At 38.4% G+C, this 19046-nt stretch overlaps 1 protein-coding gene across 3 annotated transcripts in view; it reads left to right on the top strand.

The window, feature by feature from the left end:
* The window catches only part of TTC28 (tetratricopeptide repeat domain 28), a 698236-nt gene that overhangs the window by 394525 nt on the left and 284665 nt on the right, over positions 1 to 19046 (top strand). The gene's annotated exons all lie outside the window — the stretch shown is intronic.

Raw genomic sequence — 19046 nt, forward strand, 5'->3', positions numbered from 1 at the left:
GATTCCCAATTCAATGTTTTTATCATTGATCCCTACTCTTCTTCATCTGTTTTCTTTCACCTTAAAGTCAGGGTGCTGTGCTATTTAGCATTGTGCAGCTTGGGCTGTATCTTGGGCTTTTCCCCCTTTTCTGGTTGTAGAGATTGTTATCATTTTCCTATGTGAGATCTCTGCTTATCTTGGTTATTGAAAGTAAGCTTATAAAAAAAACACATGGTTCTCCCTCCTCCTCTGCCCATTTACCATTTTATAATTTATTTCTTTATCCCAATAATACCATACTTGAAAACCACTCTACTTCTCCAGGCTTTGTTTTTTGATTAGCATAAACTCAGAGCCAGTCTTTCTGACAGCTTTACCCCAAAGTTACATGTAGAATGACATCAAGTACAGTTGACATTTTTTCATGAAATGTCTTATTCACATCATGAGCTGTTTATTGTGTTACAGAAATTAGTATTGGTACATTAGGCAAGAAGTCAAAAACTCGTCCCCCAAGACAGTGTTGTGAAATATAGCTAAATAGGTCTGGCTAGAATGGGCAATGTACAAAAATAACTGTAAAGAACAAAAATGGGAAGACTGTTGAGAGACCACAAGGTCTTAAAAGCAGAAATTAAAAGAATGAAGGGAGCAAAGCAATGTGGTTCTTGTTGGGCAGAGTTTCCCCTAAGGGACCCTGTATCCAAATACTCTTTGACATTGCATTTGAATCCTTAGCTTTCAATGGCCACTGATACCGCAGAGATCCAACAGGGTGTAATGGTTCCTTCATCTTCTAGGCCTCTAGATGCCTTCTATTACAGCCCCACATTTAAAAATAGCAGGGAAATGAGGGAAAATCATAAACTAGCTATAATAAAATTAGTGCTTGCGTGAAAGACTATTGCCAGAGAACAGCTTTTAGAAGGCCCAGTACTGCCAGAAGGCTGCTGGGTGTTGGCAGTACGCAAGCATTCACTGGCCAGCATGTTGAGACCGAAACTGGGTGTTTTATTAAAGATAGAGTGTCTTTTCTTCATGATCGTGAGTGTAAAGAGGTTTTTTTTAAGTAATAGGAAGTAGATCAGAAAAAAATAGATTATCATAATAAATAAGTGTGTTACTCTTTCTTGCCAACATAGAAAAGTAGAAATTAACTTTGAAGAAAAAATATTACTGTTTTTTGATTAACTTAAGGGTGTCCAAGACCTAACATCTAGATAAAGAACACCACCACCAACAAAAAACCAACTCTTCATTAATCTGTAAGAAAATATAGGAATTGGACATGAAGGTATGGTGAGGAGCATTGCATTTCCCATTAAATGCATACTTGTAGAAGATCTGGAATTCTCATTACAACTTGAAAGGAAAACTGATTCTTTTAGAATCAGATATTTTCAAACTAGTATGTCACAGAGCCTGTTCTGGTTCAATGGTTCTTGCTACTAAGTATGCATTATTGTAGTTATTGGCTTTTGTTCCCACATATATTATTAACATAGATGAGTCTGAAGTCAGTATCCCTTCCAAGGATGTGTTTCAGTGACCTGGGTGAAAATAATTTTTACCTAACCTCATGAATCAGTCTTTTAAAAGGACTTTTGTTGCCATATGCCCCACCCTGTCTCTGCTGTTGAACTTGTAGCTCTTCTTTACTACATTCACTGCGGGCAGTAGTCTGGGTCACATTTTTCTGCAATAATCTTGTTTCTAGTAGCCTTGGAAAGAATGAGCTGGAGGATTTTGGTACCAGTGCTGTTATAAGGGCCATTCTAGTGAGAACCTTAGTTAAATCTAAAAAGTTGGATCAGACCTGATCAGTGGTGACACAGTGGATAGAGTGTTGACCTGGGATGCTGAGTTCCCCAGTTCAAAACCCCAAGGTTGCTGGTTTGAGTGGGGCTCTTCTGACTTGAGCACAGGCTTGCCAGCTTCAGTCTAAGGTCACTAGCTTGAGCATGGGATCATCAATATGATCCCGTGGTCACTGACTTGAAACAAGGGGTCACTGGCTCATCTTGAGCTCTCCCCACCCCCAGTCAAGGCACATAAAAGAAGCAATCAAGGAACAACGAAAGTGACACAATTACAAATTGATGCTTCCCATTTCTCTCCCTTCCTGTCTCTCTTGCTCTTTCTCTTCCTCTTTCTAAAAATAAAATAAAATAAAATAAGATAAAACAAAAAATAAAAAGTTGAATCAGATTCCAGAGCTTTCATTTTAAGTAAACTCTCCACTAAGGCTGCAGGGGCCAGACCATTAATCTGGTTCATATATTCCATTTGTTTTTTAATCTCTTGAGTAGAGAGTATGCATCTCCATTCTAAATGAACAAAAAAGAACCTGTTCTTAATGGTATGCCAGTAAAAGGATTTTACTGCAGCTGACCAGCTCTAGTCCCAAAGGACTAGATCTATATTCTGTACTCTTATGTAGGAATGTGGGATATAAATCATTTTAGAGAAATTGCAAAACCAATTACTGAAACCTTTAGGAAAGGTACTTGAACTTAGAATCTATAATTGATGTTATTGGCTTTAATAAATCTAGAGAATGCCTCTTTCTGATTAGGTACTGCGGGTTTAATTCCTGTGCGCTGATTGAACAATAGGATTGATAGTACTACTAGGTTAACATATGCAATCAGCTTCCTCTGAAGAACTCAACATATTTTATATGTCTTCACTGCCCTGGTCAGCAAACTGCAGCTCGCGAGCCACATGCAGCTCCTTGGCCCCTTGAGTGTGGCTCTTCCACAAAATACCATGTGTGGGTGCTACCTCAATAAGGAATGTACCTACCTATATAGTTTAAGTTTAAAAAATTTGGCTCTCAAAAGAAGTTTCAATCATACTGTTGATATTTGGTCTGTTGACTAATGAGTTTGCCGACCACTAAACTTAGCTCATTCGCTATTATGATCTCAGACATCCATGTTTTCTTCTTGATATACTATATTTCTCTTGGCTAAGGAAAGAATTGGACATAGAGGATCACAAGAAAGCAGTGACTTGGGTCAGCCTCCTACCAAATTTCAGAAACAGATATTTTCCCTTGATTTGTTCCCATTTGCTAAGTGTGACTTGCTCTGGCACCTAGCTGTTTTAGTGTCTTGAGTGGCTTTTGAAAGAAATGGATTTCCCAGCTTATGAAATTTTTTCTAGATTGATATGCCAAGATTAGACTCTCAAATACTGGAGAAATCTTTCCAGGAAATAGGAATAGAAATCCAGCTGCTTTTTCTTCTCTCTAGAAACCAGTGTTTCTGTATAGTTCACCATCTGGCTTCTTTCAAGGTATAGAATAATAAAAAAAAATCACAGAAATTGGAAATAGGAAAGATACTGTAGGTCATTCAGCCCAGCATTTCATACAGTACCCTGCTACTCCTCCACATGCACCTAGAAAGTTAACTATTATACAAGGTAATATTCTCAAATGGATATCATCTTAGCAACTCTATATCCTTGATGTCTTCTGATTTTGAGTTTAGAAGTAATAAAACAGCAAAGGCCCCATATATGATTTAATGCTGTCAAAATTTAACTGCTTACAAACACCAGAAGAACAGTGATTTTCCAAACCCTTGTTCAGACATACACAACTCATGTCATTGTTGAGATGTTGTCATGTAGTTAAGTCATTCTGGTAGGATTTGGACTTTTATAAGGTTAGTGAGTACACATATTTTACATGTTTAATAATCATGTGTATCACTTTTCTGTTGCTCTAGTAATGCTGTATGACAAAACAACCACAAAACCTCAGTGACATACAACAATACACATAATTTTAAAAATTGCTTTTATTAGGGTGATGCTGGTTAACATAATTATACAGATTTCAGGTGCCCAATTCTACAACACATCTCTGTACACTGTATTATGCATTCACCCCCCCCCATCATGTGTTCATCCATCACCATTTATTCTCTCTATACCCTCTTTTTTTTTTCCCCCAAAGTAAGAAGTGGGGAGGCAGTCAGACAGACTCTTGCACGCACCCAACTGGGATCCACCTGGCATACCCACCAGGGGGCAAGGCTTTGCCCATTTGGGATGTTGCTGCATTGTGGCCAGAGCCATTCTAGCACCTGAGGCGGAGGCCATGGAGCTGTTCTCAGCACCCAGGCCAACTTTGCTTCAATGAAGCCTTGGCTGCAGGAGGGGAAGAGAGAGATGGAGAGGAAGGGTGGAGAAACAGATGAGTGTATCTCCTGTGTGCCCTGACCAGGAATCAAACCCGGGACTTCCACATTCCCGGCTGATGCTCTACCGCTGAGCTAACTGGTCAGGGCCTCCCTATACCCTTTTTGACCTCCGTCTCTCCGGCCCCCTTCCCCAGCAATCACCACACTGCCTTTGTGACAGCATGGATGGACCTGGAGAGTATTACGCTAAGTAAAATAAGCCAGTCAGACAAAATACCATATGATTTCACTCATGTGTGGAATCTAATAAGTAAAATGAATTAACTAGAAAAATAGAGACAAATGCATACATAGAGAATAGACTAACAGCTGTCTGGAAGTGGTCTAGGTGAGAGGGGTGTGTAGGGATTGAGAAAAGTAGGACAAAAAAATACACAGATTTTTGCTTACATATCTGATCAGAGCTAGGCTCAGCAGGGCTTACATGTCTGCAGTTAGCTGAGGTCGACTGGTTGGTGGCTAGGTGGCTTCCCTGATCTTGCCTAGCTTCTCACGTATGTGAAACTTCCCCTGGGATGACTGTGTTGAGCGTTCTCTGTTTCATGTGTCCCATCCTCCACTGGGTCCCCTTGGGCATTCTTTTATGATGGAGGCAGAGGAGGAAGCACTTGGCAAGCTTCTGCTTGTATCCCATTTGCTAACGTCTTATTGGCCTAAGCCCAGAGTCAGCACCACGTCCTCAGTAGAGGAGTAAAGAATTACAGCTGTCAGTGCATTCTACCACAGTGTGATGGCTTAATTATCTCATAAATGAGCATGCCTGCAAATGATACACTCAGGTTGTAAGTACCTTAATCGGTATTGTTTTCAAAATGATTTCTTTTGAGGAAGTGATGAACTTACCCATGTCCTCAGAAGAAGAAGGGACAAAGAAAGTGTGACTACAATCAGTTTACCTGGCACTTTCACATTTTTATTTCCATACAATTTCCACAAAAATCTACAAGAAGGATTATTTTAATAATTCTAATAATTATTCCTATCCCTGAAATATTCAGACTGCCTCACCCCCATCTGGGTACTATTGAAGAAATATTAATGAGAACTTTTCAATGCCATCTCCTACCCTAAGATTTTTATGATTCAGTGGTTACTACATAGTTGTTCTGAGTATCTGTCTCATTCACTATGTTATTTTGGCCAAAATGACTCTTACTTTTTGTTTCAACATTACTCTCCCTATTATTTATTTGTCTTATTTCAAGAATTTTAAGTTTTATTGTTTTAATTTTAAGCTTTATTTTTCAATTTTAGTTTACAATCAATATTATTTTATATTAGTTTCAGGTGTACAGCATAGTGGTTAGACAATCATATACTTCACAAAGTGGTCCCCCTGATATTTTAAATACCCACCTAGCACCATACATAGTTATTACAATATTAACTGTATTCCCAATGCTGTACTTCATACTCCTGTTACTATTTTGTGACTACTAATTAATAGTTCTTAATCCCTTTACCTTTTTCATCAGTAACCCAACCCCTGTCCCCTCTGGCAGCCATCAGTCTGTTTTCTATAGCTATGGGTCTGTTTCTATTTTATTTTTTGATTTATTTTGTTCTTTAGATTCTACGTTTAAGTGAAATTAAGAATTTTAAGTTTAAGCCCTGGCCGGCTGACTCAATGGTAGAGCATCGGTCCTGTGTGTGGAAGTCCTAGGTTCAATTCCTGCTTCTCCACCCTTTCCCCTCTTCTTCCTCTCTGTCTCTCTCTTCTTCCTCTTCTGCAGCCAGTGCTCCATTGGAGTAAAGTTGTCCTGGGCGCTGAGGATGGATTCATGGCCTCCACTACAGGTGCTAGAATGACTCCGATTGCAACAGAACTACACCCCAGATGGGCAGAGCATCACCCCTAGTGGGCTTGCTGGGCAGATCCCGGTTGGGTGCATGCAAGAGTCTCTCTGCTTCCCCGTTTCTCACTTCAGAAAAGTACTAAATAAAAAAAAAGAATTTTAAGTTTATAAATTAGTTGATATAGGTCAATCATCAAAAAGTTAGCATAGGAGATAATTTTTGAGGAGTGATACTGGTCATTTAGTAAAGCTGTGACATAATAACAATAGCTAGTATTTACTAAGCCTCTCTTGTATCCCATGGGATGCATACAGTATCTGTTCTAATCCTTACAGTAAACCACAGAAGTAGGGATATCATCTCTGCTTTGCAGATGTGGAAACTAAGGTCCCTTCTTTGAGGAAACATTTCAACAGATGACCTGGTACCCACCTCTTCTCATGTCTTCCTTCCACAAAGACTGATTGGGAGGAAGTGAATCAATGAGCAGTGATGAGCCATTTGAGAAACTATAGTTACTAGTCTTCACATAGGCAAAAAAATTGAAAGATGGATACATGGTATGCATGACCCCACAAAAGACATCTGCTTGATTCAGTTGAGCAATCCATTAGTCATTGAGTTCCATGAATCGTTTAATTTGGGCAAGTTGCTAATAATAATAATTTCTCAAAATCACATTTAAAAAATGGACACGGGCTATATAAATGTATGTTTAACCAGTTTATTTCTTACGGGTTATTTGTGAAATATTTGATGTAAATTCTATTTTATAAATACTGAGTATTTACATATTGTCTTATTTCCAAGGAGCTTTTGGATAAAAGTAGATTATCTTGTTTAAATTACTGTTTTGTAGGTCAAAAATCAAAGAATATTGGTAGTTTCATATGGTTTGACCTAATATTCAGTATTGTTATCTGTGAGAGGAAATAAAGAACAATTCAGAAATCACTAGAGATGTTTTTTTTTTTTTATTTATTTTTTATATTTTATTTATTGACTTTGGAGAGAGGAAAAAGAGAAAGGGTGGGGGGAAGGGAAGCATCAACTTGTAGTAGTTGCCTCTCATATGTGCCTTGACTGGGCAAGCTCGGGGCTTCGAACTGGTGACCTCAGCATTCCAGTTTGATGCTCTATACACTGCACCACCACAGGTCAGGCACTAGAAATATTTTCATACACACAAACACACACACGTTGATATATATTATACATATGAAATATATATGCATATATCTATATTTTAAAAATATCCTTTGTTTTTCTAACCAGAAGACCCGCATCATCTTCCCATGAACAAATTTAAAAATTATTTTGTTTATTTCTTTATTGTTTCACAAATGATGGAAGCGACAACAGTGTCTGAGTTAGGACTTTTGCTGGCTCACTCTCTCCTTTTGATTCATTCTCTCTAAGACTTCAGTGCAGAATTTCAAAGTGCAAATCTCAACTCAGCATTCTCCCCTGTATCAAATCTATCAGTGAATCACCACAAATCAAAGTCTGATCTCATTAGCCCTGGCCCTTCCTGATTCAGCTCCTAATTGCCTTTCCCGTCTCATTGACTACCATTCTGTTTGTGGATCCTATCTTCTAGCCTGAACTAACCTCCTACTCTTTTTGTTCTGAGATCAAGCTTTAGATCAAGCTTCATTCTCTCTGGTCAGCCTTCCTTAAATGCTGTGTCAACATGACCTTTTGCCAGATAGACTCTGAGGAGAGTTTAATGAAAAACATTATATACTCCAGGCTTATTGATCTATCAACATCACTCTGTTAAGAATACAAAGCACTACATTCTTTTGTTTGTTTTGTTCCACATGTATGTAAAAATTGACACAGAAACATGCTGAATAGTGTAGATATAGGAAAGTAGGATAATTATATGAAATAAAAGGTAGAATGCATCTGTATGTAATGAAATAGTCCCAGTTCAGAACGAAATGTTCTTATTAAAGAAAAAGCGATATACATATTTCTGACTTTTTTTGCTTGCTCTTCATTTTTGTGTCACTAGCCATGAGATATTTATTTCAGACTATTGTATATAATAATGTATTTTAATATGTGAAGCACAAATCTATTAGATTTTTATTGTAAAAAGTTTATAATGAGGTATAAATGAAATATAAATTTTATTTCAGGAATACAACATAATGATTTAATATTTGTATATATTGTGAAATGATTACCACAATCACTGTAGTTAACATTCATCACCATATATAGTTATACATTTTTTTCTTATGATGAAAACTTTTAAGCTATATTCTCTTACCAACTTTCAAATATACAATACAGTATTACTATTGCCACCATGCTGTACATTATATCCAATGACTTATTTATTTTCTAATTGAAAGTATTATTTTGACCACCCCCCATTGCCTACCTCTGGCAACATACCTGTTTCTCTGTATCTATGAGTTTGTTTTTGTTGCTGTTGTATATAAATGAGATTGTACAGTATTTGTCTTTCTCTGTCTTATTTTACTTACCGTTACATCCTCAAAGTCCATTCATGTTGCAATAAATGACAAGATTTCATTCTTTTTTATATGGTATATTTGCCATTTTATGTATATATGCACCACATCTTTCTCTACTCATCTATTGATTGACCTTAGCTTGTTTCCATATCATGGCTATTATAAATAATGCTGCAATGAACATGAAGGTGCATTTGTTTTTTCAAATTACTTGGGTAAATAGCCAGAGGTGAGATTTCTGGATAATATGGTCATTATATTTTTAATTTTTGGAGGATTCTCCATACTGTTTCCCATAGTGGCTGTATCAATTTACATTCCCTTCAACAGTGCACAAAGGTTTATTTCTCCACATTCTTGCCAACACCTGTTTCTTGTCTTTTTTTTTTTTCTTTTTTTTTGTATTTTTCCAAAGTGAGAAGCAGGGGTTGGGGCGAGGCAGGCAGACAGACTCCCGCATGTGCCTAACCGGGATCCACCCACCATACCCACCAGGGGGTGATGCTCTGCCCATCTGGGGCATTGCTCCGCTACAACCGGAGCCATTCTAGCATCTGAGGTGGAGGCCATGGAGCCATCCTCAGCGCCTGGGCCAACTTTGCTCCAATGGAGCCTTGGCTGTGGAAGGGGAAGAGAGAGAGAGAGAGAAAGGAGAGGGGGGAAGGGTAGAGAAGCAGATGGGCACTTCTCCTGCATGCCCTGGCTGGGAATCGAACCCGGGGCTTCCACACACCAGGCCAACACTCTACCACTGAGCTAACCGGCAAGGGCCTGTTTCTTGTTTTTTTTGATACTAGCATTTACTAGATGTGAGGTGATATCTCATTGTGATTTTGATTTTCATTTCCCTAATTTGTTGATTAGGGATATTGAGCATCTTTTCATGTACCTGTTGGACATCAGTATGTCTTAAATTGAAAAAATGTCTGTTCAGATCTTCTGTCCATTTTTTAATAGAGTTTTTGTTGGTTTTTTGCTATTAAGATGTATGAGTACAGTTTTGTTATTTCTTTAAAATCTTGGCTTAGCTATTCAAGTTCTCTAAACCTTTGTTTATTCATCTTTAAAATGTAGATAAAGCCTGACCAGGCAGTGGCGCAGTGGATAGAGCATCGGACTGGGATGTGGAGGACCCAGGTTTGAGACCACGAGGTCGCCAGCTTAAGTGTGGGCTCATCTGGTTTGAGCAAGGCTCACCAGCTTAAGCCCAAGGTCGCTGGCTCGAGCAAGGGGTCACTCAGTCTGCTGTAGCCCCCCCCCCCCCCCGTCAAGGCACATATGAGAAATCAATCAATGAACTTAACTAAGGAGCCGCAGGAAGAATTGATGTTTCTCATCTCTCTCCCTTCCTGTCTGTCTGACTCTCTCTGTCTCTGCCACAAAAAAACTAAAAAATAAATAAAATAAAATTGTAAAATGTAGATAAAAAAATAAAATACTTCACAGGCGATTAAAGAGATTAAAAGCATCTAACACACTAATGTCATGTATCGTACTCAGTAAGGATATAATAGATGTTAGTCATTATTATTGTTTATTTCTTGATGTCAGGAACTGTCTCATTTATCTCTCATTCAACTTATTCAGCATCGAACATAAAGCTTTACTATGAAAGCCTATCCCCTGACTTCCTTAAAAACCACTTTGTTAACCCTGGCTAGGTAGTTCAGTTGGTTAGAGTGTTGTCCAGAAATGTTAAAGTTGTGGGTTCAGTTCCTGGTTAAGAAACATACAAGAATCAACCAATGAATGCATAAATAAGTGGAACAACAAATCGATATCTCTCTCTCTAAAATCAATCAATAAAATAAACACAGTTTGTACAACTTAACCCTTACTCTGGAATTCTTCCAGACCACCTTCTCTGCTTGCCTGCCTTCCTTTTCCTTGTCCTTGCCAGTTCTAATTCCTGACCCACTCCTTATTTAGGCTCTATAATTTGCATCCCACCCTGCACCTAGTATGCTCACTTGTCAGCTACATTGTGTGCTCTCATGGTCTCAGGAGAGGCTGACTTCTGTCAGTCATTCTCAGGGTCATGAATCATCCCTTCCCATGAGGAAAGTCTTAGTTCTTTATTACCTGTTAGGCCCTGTGTAATGATAGATTTTTCATCTTTACCTGCCATTAGGACACAAAAATCAGATTTTTCATCTTTACCTGCCATTAGGACACAAAAATCAGACTTCTCAGTCTAATATATGGCCAATCTCTGCCTTAGGACTTAACTGACTTGTATACAGTATGTGATGGGACCCTTAGCAAATGGCAGTTTTATGCCTACATTTGTTAGTCTAATTCTCTTCATTAAGACTGATTATATTTTATACATATTTTTTAACTTTAAGAGGGATACCTCATAGTTATTTGTATAAAGATAAACTATAGAAATGGGCTGTTTGAATTAAGTTTCAGTGACTAAGATATTGTGGACATATGAGACTTATTTGAGATACTTTGATGTGAACAGAGAAGATCAAAGAAACAAATTGGATAATGAATATATTGCTTTGAAAAATGTAACTTTAATTTAACATTGCTTCAGTGTGGAAAACTATTTTTCTAGGTTAGTGGCTCAGAACTATTGTTTGCATAAAGTCTAATTTACAAAGTCAGTAGTTGAGATAAACATTTGTGTTAGATACAAAATGGCTGCAGGGTTGTATTAGTTTAGTTCAAGTTGTAGAACTGCTCTTATGTGACAAATAAGAGCCATTGAGGGTTCTCTGCTTGAATTGATAACATTAACTTTGACTTCGCCTAGTCTCACGGTTTGTTGATTTTAGCCCTGATTTTGCTTCCAAGTACTGTTTTCTCTTTGTTATTATTTAACTTTGGCAAAAAAGAAAGGATAGATATCTAAAGCCTGAATTTGTTTCATCTATTTTTCATAGCAACTTTTGTTGATCCTGTATAATATAAATTTAGCGAGGAATCTTTTATTGAAATGTTTTTGATACAGAATCTTAGACTATTAGATCTCAAAGGACCTTAAAGATCACCTAGCTCAGTGTTTCCTGGATTGAGTTTTTTTTAAATTTTTTTTGTTTTTATTTTATTTATTAATTTTAGAAAGGAGAGAGAGAAACAGAGAGAGAGAGAGAGAAGGGGGGGGGAGGAGCAGGAAGCATCAACTCCCATATGTGCCTTGACCAGGCAAACCCAGAGTTTCGAACCGGCAACCTCAGCATTTCCAGGTTGACGCTTTATCCACTGCGCCACCACAGGTCAGGCTTGGATTGAGTTCTAACTGTATTCAGTGAGATGTCAGAAGGTGTTTCAATCATAAAAGGGTTTTATGGGCATAACAGGTATATGACATCCAGGGTTAAAATGTAAACTTAGTAGAGCTTTAAGTGTGCTAAGGAACTTTGTTAATCATAAAGGGAGAGTGACTCAAAATTATTGGCATTCTTTTTTTTTTTTAATATTTTTTTATTAAATTTAATGCAGTGACATTGATAAATCAGGGTACATATGTTGAGAGAAAATATCTCTAGATTATTTTGACATTTGATTGTGCTGTATACCCCTCCCGCAAAGTTAAATTGTCTTCTGTCACCTTCTATCTGGTTTTCTTTGTGCCCCTCCCCTCCCCTAACCCCTCTCTCCTTCTTCACCCCCCCCCCCCCCCCCCCAACCCCCCCCCCCGCCCCTGTTGCCATCACATTCTTGTTCATGTCTCTGAGTCTCATTTTTATGTCCCTTCTATGTATGGATTCATCTCAGTTTTTTTTCTGATTTACTTATTTCACTCTGTATAATGTTATCAAGGTCCATCCATGCTATTGTAAATGATCCGATGTCATCATTTCTTATGGCTGAGTAGTATTCCATAGTATATATGTACCAAAGTTTTTTAATCCACTCGTCCTCTGACGGACACTTGGGCTGTTTCCAGATCTTCGCTATTGTGAACAATGCTGCCACAAACATGCGGGTGCATTTCTCCTTTTTGAGCCGTTCTATGGTGTCCTTGGGGTATATTCCTAAAAGTGGGATAGCTGGGTCAAAAGGCGGTTCGAATTTCAGTTTTTTGAGGAATCTCCATACTGTTTTCCACAGTGGCTGCACCAGTCTGCATTCCCACCAGCAGTGCAGGAGGGTCCCCTTTTCTCCACATCCTCGCCAGCACTTATTCTGTGTTGTTTTGTTGATAAGTGCCATTCTGACTGGTGTAAGGTGATATCTCATTGTGGTTTTAATTTGCATTTCTCTAATGATTAGTGATGTTGAGCATTTTTTCATATGCCTATTGGCCATCTGTATGTCCTCTTTGGAGAAGTGTCTATTCATCTCTTTTGCCCATTTTTGGATTGGGTTGTTTGTCTTCCTGGTGTTGAGTTTTACAAGTTCTTTATAAATTTTGGTTATTAACCCCTTATCAGACATATTGTCAAATATGTTCTCCCATTGTGTAGTTTGTCTTTTTATTCTGTTCTTGTTGTCTTTAGCTGTGCAAAAGCTTTTTAGTTTGATATAGTCCCATTTGTTTATCCTGTCTTTTATTTCACTTCCCCGTGGAGATAAATCAGCAAATATATTGCTCCGAGAGATGTCCCAGAGCTTACTGCCTATGTTTTCTTCTAAGATGCTTATGGTTTCACGGCCTACATTCAAATCTTTTATCCATTTTGAGTTTATTTTTGTGAGTGGTGTAAGCTGGTGATCTAGTTTCATTTTTTTGCAGGTAGCTGTCCAATTTTCCCAACACCATTTGTTAAAGAGGCTGTCTTTACTCCATTGTATTTCCTTACCTCCTTTGTCAAATATCAGTTGTCCATAGAACTGTGGGTTTATTTCTGGGTTCTCTGTTCTATTCCATTGATCTATATGTCTGTTCTTATGCCAGTACCAGGCTGTTTTGAGTACAATGGCCTTGTAGTATAACTTGATATCAGGAAGTGTGATACCTCCCACTTTATTCTTCTTTTTTAAGATTGCTGAGGCTATTCGTGTCCTTTTTTGGTTCCATATAAATTTTTGGAATATGTGTTCTATATCTTTGAAGTATGTCATTGGTATTTTAATTGGTATTGCATTGAATTTATAAATTGCTTTGGGTAATATAGACATTTGAATGATGTTTATTCTTCCTAACCATGAGCACGGTATATGCTTCCACTTGTTAGTATCTTCCTTGATTTCTTTTATCAATGTTTTGTAATTTTCCGAGTACAAGTCTTTAGTCTCCTTGGTTAAGTTTACTCCTAGGTACTTTATTTTTTTGGTTGTAATTGTGAAGGGGATTGTTTCCTTAATTTCTCTTTCTGACTGTTCATTGTTGGTGTATAAAAATGCTTCTGATTTCTGAGTATTGATTTTATATCCTGCCACTTTGCTGAATTTATTTATCAGGTCCAGTAGTTTTTTGACTGAGACGTTAGGGTTTTCTATATACAATATCATATCATCTGCAAATAATGATAGTTTTACTTCTTCTTTTCCAACTTGAATGCCTTTTATTTCTTCTTCTTGTCTGATTGCTGTGGCTAGGACTTCCAGGACTATGTTAAATAAGAGTGGTGAAAGGGGGCACCCCTGCCTTGTTCCTGATCTTAAGGGTATTGCTTTTAATTTTTGCCCATTGAGTATGATGTTGGCTGTGGGTTTCTCATAGATGGCTTTTATCATGTTGAGGTATGTTCCCTGTATTCCCACTTTGCTGAGAGTTTTGATCATGAATGGGTGCTGGATTTTATCAAATGCTTTTTCTGCATCTATTGAAATTATCATATGGTTTTTCTCCTTTTTGTTTATGTGATGAATCACATTGATTGATTTACGAATATTGTACCAGCCTTGCCTCCCCAGAATAAATCCCACTTGATCATGGTGTATGATTTTTTCCATATATTGTTGGATCCGGTTTGCTAATATTTTGTTGAGGATTTTAGCATCTATATTCATCAGAGATATTGGCCTATAATTTTCTTTCTTTGTGTGGTCTTTGCCTGGTTTTGGAATCAGAATTATGCTCACCTCATAAAAGGAGTTTGGAAGTCTTCCTTCCTCTTGAATTTTTTGAAATAGTTTGAGAAGGATAGGAGTTAGTTCTTCTTTGAATATTTGGTAGAATTCCGTTGTGAAGCCATCGGGCCCCGGACTTTTCTTTGTTGGGAGTTTTTTGATAACTGTTTCGATCTCCTTTGGTGTAATTGGTCTGTTTAAGTTTTCTGATTCTTCCAGATTGATTTTTGGAAGATTGTACGTTTCAAGGAATTTGTCCATTTCATCTAGGTTTTCTAGTTTTTTGGCATACAGTTCTTCATAGTATTTTCTTACAATATTTTGTATTTCTGTTGTGTCAGTTGTTATTTCTCCTCTCTCATTTCTAATTTTATTTATTTGAGTCCTCTCTCTCTTTTTCTTGGTGAGTCTACTTAAAGGTGCATCAATCTTGTTTACCTTTTCAAAGAACCAGCTCCTAGTTTCATTGATCCTCTGTATTGTTTCTTTAGCCTCTATGTCATTTATTTCTGCTCTGATCTTTATTATTTCCTTCCTTCTACTACATTTGGGCTTTACTTGCTGTTCTTTTTCTAATTCTTTTAGATGCAGGGTTAAGTTGTTTATTTGAGCTTTTTCTAGCTTCTGAAAGTGTGCCTGTAGTGCTATGAACTTCCCTCTCAGCACTGCTTTCGCTGTGTCCCATAAATTTTGAGTTGTTGTATGTTCATTGTCATTCGTTTCTAGGAATTTCTTTATTTCTTCTTTGATCTCATTCTTAATCCATTCATTATTATTTAACACCCTGCTATTTAGTTTCCATGTGTTTGAGAATTTTTGAGCTTTTCTGCTGTGATTCATTTCTAGTTTCATGCCGTTGTGATCGGAGAAAGTGCTTGATATGATTTCAGTCTTCTTAAATTTGTTGAGAGCACTTTTGTGCCCTAACATGTGGTCTATCCTAGAGAATGTACCATGAGCACTTGAAAAGAATGTATATTCTGCTGCTTTAGGGTGAAAGGTTCTGAAGATATCTATTAAATCGAGTTGATCTAGTGTTTCCAATAAGTCTGCTGTTTCTTTGTTAATTTTCTTTCTTGAGGATCTATCTAGTGATGTTAGTGGGGTATTGAAATCCCCTACTATTATAGTATTGCTGTTGATCTCGCCCTTTAAATCCATCAAAGTCTGTTTTATATATTTGGGTGCTCCTATATTAGGTGCATAGATATTTATAATAGTTATATCTTCCTGTTGGATTACTCCCTTTATCATTATGTAGTGGCCTTCTTTATCTCTTACTATATCCTTTGTTTTAAAGTCCAATTTGTCTGATATAAGTATTGCTACCCCAGCTTTTTTTTCATTTCCGTTTGCATGAAACATTTTTTTCCATCCTTTTACCTTCAATCTGTGTGTGTCTTTTGTTCTAAGGTGTGTCTCTTGTAGACAACATATGTATGGGTCCTGTTTTCTTATCCATGCAGCTACCCTATGTCTTTTGATTGGATCATTTAATCCATTTACATTTAAGGTTATTATTGATATGTAGTTGTTTATTGCCATTTTCTTCTTTAAAGGTGTATTCCTTTTTCTTTTTTTTTTTCTGTATTCTTTTCCCACTTTATCTGTTTACACCAGGCCCCTTAATATTTCCTGCAGCATTGGTTTGGTTGTAATGAATTCCTTGAGTTGTTTTTTGTCTGGGAAGCTTTTTATTTCTCCTTCAATTTTAAATGATAGCCTTGCTGGATAAAGTAGTCTTGGTTGTAGGTTCTTGTTCTGCATTACTTTGAATATTTCTTGCCATTCCCTTCTGGCCTCAAGTGTTTCTGTTGAGAAGTCAGATGTCATCCTTATGGGGGCTCCTTTGTAGGTGATAACTTTTTTTTCTCTTGCAGCTTTTAATATTTTCTCTTTATCGCTTAGCTTTGGTATTTTAATTATGATGTGTCTTGGTGTAGGTTTCTTTGGGTTTCTCTTTAATGGAGTCCTCTGTGCTTCTTGGATTTGTGAGAGTTTCTCTTGCATTAATTTAGGGAAGTTTTCAGCTATGATATGATTGAACAAAGTCTCTATCCCTTGTTCTTTTTCTTCTTCTTCAGGAACCCCTATGATGCGGATGTTATTTCTCTTCATGTTGTCACAGAGCTCTCTAAGAGTTTCCTCTGACTTTTTGAGTCTTTTTTCTCTTTTCTTCTCTGCTTTCATGCCTTCATTCCAGTTGTCTTCTAACTCGCTGATTCGATCCTCTGCTCTATCTATCCTGTTTTTAATTCCTTCCATTGTGGTCTTTATTTCTGATATTGTATTTGTAGTCTCCAACTGATTTTTTTTTATACTTGCTATTTCTTTATTTAGGTTTTCAAACTCCCCCTCCATTGTTGTTCTAAGATCCCTAAGCATCCTTACAATCATTATTTTGAACTCTGTATCTGGAAGTTTGATTATTTTCATATCACTCAGTTCATCTCTCGAAAGTGTCTCTTGTGGTTTCATTTGGATTGCACTCCTTTGTTTTCTCATCTTCTTCTTTTTTTTTTATTTGTAGAGTTGATTGAGTCTAGGCTTGGTGTTGTCTGCCTCCAGTTTTCAGTTGTGTTATTTTTAGGTCTTCGTGGGTTGGTATCAGCTATTATTTGCAATCCACTTTCGGATTTGGGCAGCTTTGAAGTCTTGATTTGTTTGTTTTCTTAACAGGTGATAGTCTTGTTAACTGATCTCAGCAGGGGGCTTCCTTGAAACTGTATCCAGGAATGCTGTGGGTGTAACCTGAGACTCTGAAGGTCTCTTCCTCCAACTAATCTCACTGGGGGCAGGGTTTTTTCTCTCAGCTTCAGTAGGGGGAGGTGTATCTCAGATCTCCATGGAGACCTGAGTTACTGCCCCTCCTCCCCACTTCTTGTTTTCAGCTGTGTCTTGTTGTGCTGATTGGAGCTGGATAGATGTCCGGAGATCTCTGATCCGGAAGCACTTCAGCTCTGTTTTGTGAAAGGTTCAGTCCCTCCCCCAGCTATGGCCGCCTCCAGCACGAATGAGTCAGCGTTTTTATTTTGTTTCTTGCATACCTTAGCCCCTCAGAGTCTGTCCCTCTCCCTGTCTTTTCCACTTGGGAGATAAGCTGGTCTTTTCAACCCACCTTGCTCCCTGGTTGCCAGGTAAGTGGCTGTGAGCAGTAGTTTCTGCTCTTTTTCCTCTGTGAAATCCTCTCTGGGCTCTCAGCCTCACCCCCCTCCTTCCCTTCCTGTAAGCAGAGGAGATTCAGGCACTCCTTACCAGGATTATTGTGGCTTCCTCTTTGCTCCTTGGATTTTGAGAGCTGTTCTTGCAGTTCAGTGTTGGTTTTTCATGCTGATTTTTTCTAAATTGATTTGTATTCCAGTTTGGTGTTGAGAGCTGGGTGTCTGTGCATCCGCCTACTCCGCTGCCATCTTCTCTCTCTCTGTGTTGAACTCTTAATCTTGGTATTCTTTTTATGTGGTACACCTATTGACATCTATCAAAAGACCCAGTTAAAATAGTAAAACAGAGTATACCTCTCTGCTGCTCAAAATTATCAAAAGAAGTTCCCATCTCACACAGAACAACAGCCAGGATTCTTTTTTTGTTGTTGTTGTTTTTTTTTTTTCTGAAGCTGGAAATGGGGAGAGACAGTCAGACAGACTCCCGCATGCGCTCGACCGGGATCCACCCAGCACGCCCACCAGGGGCGAAGCTCTGCCCACCAGGGGGCGATGCTCTGCCCCTCCGGGGCGTCGCTCTGCCACGACCAGAGCCACTCTAGCGCCTGGGGAGAGGCCAAGGAGCCATCCCCAGCACCCGGGCCATCTTTGCTCCAATGGAGCCTTGGCTGCGGGAGGGGAAGAGAGAGACAGAGAGGAAGGAGGGGATGGGGGTGGAGAAGCAAATGGGCGCTTCTCCTATGTGCCCTGACCGGGAATCGAACCCGGGTCCCCCACACGCCAGGCCAACACTCTACTGCTGAGCCAACCGGCCAGGGCCAACAGCCAGGATTCTTACCAAGAACCCTCACGGCGTGAGCTCCTGATTCTCTAACCTCCATTTTTGTGACTCCCAACCCTGCTCCAGGCACATGGAACCTCATGAGGACTGCTCAAATTATCCCATTGCCAATACACCCTATCTCCCTTCCTGCTCTTTGTCTTCATAGCACACAATGTATTCTAGTGTACTGACCCCATCATTGTCTTATTTAATTTTTTTAATTATTATTATCTGTTTCCTCCTATTGGAGTGATGTTCAATGACAACAGAACTTTTTGTGTATTTTGTTCTATGTTGTTTCCGTAGCACCTAGAATACTGCTTCACACATACAATAGTAGATACTCAATAACTATTTGTTAAATGAACAACTTGTCCTTGAGGGAAATAAAGTCTAAATTAGGTTGATAATCCTGAGGCTTGGAAGAAAGGTACAGGTTTTTATCACCTCCATCCTGTGTGGACCAGGCAGGAGAGCAGAAGCACAAGCAGAGCAGAGAGATCCTCTCTAGGAAGTCCCTGTATGAAGAGACAGAAGTCGTATTATGATCTTACACAGTGAATGTGGTGAGAGGATCAAGGGTGAGAAGGGGAAATAGGAGGAAATT

This window comes from Saccopteryx bilineata, chromosome 2, assembly GCF_036850765.1.
Source record: "Saccopteryx bilineata isolate mSacBil1 chromosome 2, mSacBil1_pri_phased_curated, whole genome shotgun sequence".
NCBI classification, from domain to species: Eukaryota; Metazoa; Chordata; class Mammalia; order Chiroptera; family Emballonuridae; genus Saccopteryx; species Saccopteryx bilineata.